Source organism: Meleagris gallopavo, unplaced genomic scaffold (genome assembly GCF_000146605.3).
Source record: "Meleagris gallopavo isolate NT-WF06-2002-E0010 breed Aviagen turkey brand Nicholas breeding stock unplaced genomic scaffold, Turkey_5.1 ChrUn_random_7180001869555, whole genome shotgun sequence".
NCBI classification, from domain to species: Eukaryota; Metazoa; Chordata; class Aves; order Galliformes; family Phasianidae; genus Meleagris; species Meleagris gallopavo.
Window position 1 is genome coordinate 8272 of NW_011134536.1, and position 1916 is coordinate 10187.

The window sequence follows — 1916 nt, forward strand, 5'->3', positions numbered from 1 at the left end:
GGGGGTTATATGGGGCCTAAATGGGGCCTGAGGGGGAGGGAGGGTTATATGGGGTTTCTGGGGGTTATATGGGGTCGCTGTAGGGTTTCAGGGGGGATTATATGGGGCCTAAATGGGGCCTGAGGAGGGGGAAGGGTTATATGGGATCTGAGGGGGGGCGAGGGGGGCATATGGGGTCTCAGTGGGGTCCCAGGGGAGGTAATGTGGGATCTGAATGGGGATTTTATGGGGCCTGAATGAGGGTTGTGTGGGGTCTGAGTGGGGGAGATTTTATGGGGCGTCTACGGGTCCGAAATGGGGTCTCAGTGGGGCCCAAGTGGGGTTTCTATGGGGTTTCTGTGAGGCTTACATGGGAATTTTATGGGGTCCGAGGAGGGTGGCTGTAGATTGGGATGCAGAAGAAGGTCCTGGCAGCTTAAAGGTGCCCCTAAATGCCAACTGAATGGCAGCAGAGCAGGTGAGAGGCGGATGTCTGTAGATTGGGACGCAGAAGAAGGTCCTGGCAGCTTAAAGGTGCCCCTAAATGCCAACTGAACGGCACCAAAACAGGTGAGAGGGGGATTTCTATAGTTTGGGTTGTAGAACAAGGTCCTGGCAGCTTAAAGGTGCCCCTAAATGCCAACTGAACGGCACCAAAACAGGTGAGAGGGGGATTTCTATAGTTTGGGTTGTAGAACAAGGTCCTGGCAGCTTAAAGGTGCCGCCGTGTCCCCAGGAGGCCATCATGGACGGGACGGAGATCGCGGTGTCGCCGCGCAGCCTGCACAGCGAGCTGATGTGCCCCATCTGCCTGGACATGCTGAAGAACACCATGACCACCAAGGAGTGCCTGCACCGCTTCTGCTCCGACTGCATCGTCACCGCGCTGCGCAGCGGGTAGGGGGGCAGGACCCCAGGGGATCCCATAGGATCTCATCCAGACCCCATGGGATCCCATAGGATCTCGTCCAGACCCCATGGGATCCCATAGGATCTCATCCAGACCCCATGGGATCCCATAGGATCTCGTCCAGACCCCATGGGATCCCATAGGATCTCATTCAGACCCCAGGGGATCCCATAGGATCTCATCCAGACCCCAGGGGATCCCATAGGATCTCGTCCAGACCCCAGGGGATCCCATAGGATCTCATCCAGACCCCAGGGGATCCCATAGGATCTCATCCAGACCCCATGGGATTCCATAGGATCTCATCCAGACCCCATGGGATCCCATCCAGACCCCAGGGGATCCGATAGGATCTCATTCAGACCCCATGGGATCCCACCCAGACCCCAGGAGATCCCGTAGGATCTCGTCCAGACCCCATGGGATCCCATCCAGACCCCAGGGGATTCCATAGGATCCCATCCAGACCCCAGGGGATTCCATAGGATCTCATCCAGACCCCATGGGATCCCGTGGGATCTCGTAGGATCTCATTCAGACCCCATGGGATCCCATCCCGACTCCATGGGATCCCGTGGGACCTCGTAGGATCCCATTCGGACCCCACAGGATCCCATTCGGACCCCAGGGAATCCCATTCAGACCCCACAGGATCCCATTCAGACCCCAGGGAATCCCATGCAGACCCCACAGAATCCCACGGGATCCCATTCAGACCCCACAGGATCCCATTCAGACCCCACAGAATCCCACAGGATCCCATGCAGACCCCATGGAATCCCATCAAGACACCACAGGATCCCATTCAGACCCCATGGAATCCCATGCAGACCCCAGGGAATCCCATGCAGACCCCACAGAACCCCACGGGATCCCATTCAGACCCCACAGAACCCCACGGGATCCCATTCAGACCCCACTGACGCCCCATAGGACCCCATAGGACCCCGTAGCACCCCACAGAACACCACGTAACCCCTCCCCACCCCCTATTCCTCCCCCATAGGAACAAGGAGTGCCCCACCTG

The 1916-nt window shown here is 58.0% G+C and overlaps 1 long non-coding RNA gene across 3 annotated transcripts; it reads left to right on the forward strand.

Moving 5' to 3' along the window:
- The first annotated feature begins 322 nt into the window (after window positions 1-322).
- LOC104916093 lies at window positions 323-1916 on the forward strand. 3 transcript variants are annotated; one of them, XR_796528.3, is made up of 3 exons: window positions 323-549; window positions 716-876; window positions 1896-1916. It is a non-coding gene; the product is annotated as an uncharacterized LOC104916093 (long non-coding RNA). The 3 variants fall into 3 exon arrangements; XR_796527.3 differs by lacking the exon at window positions 323-549 and adding an exon at window positions 570-641; XR_796529.1 differs by lacking the exon at window positions 323-549 and adding an exon at window positions 591-605 and having other exon boundaries at window positions 698-876.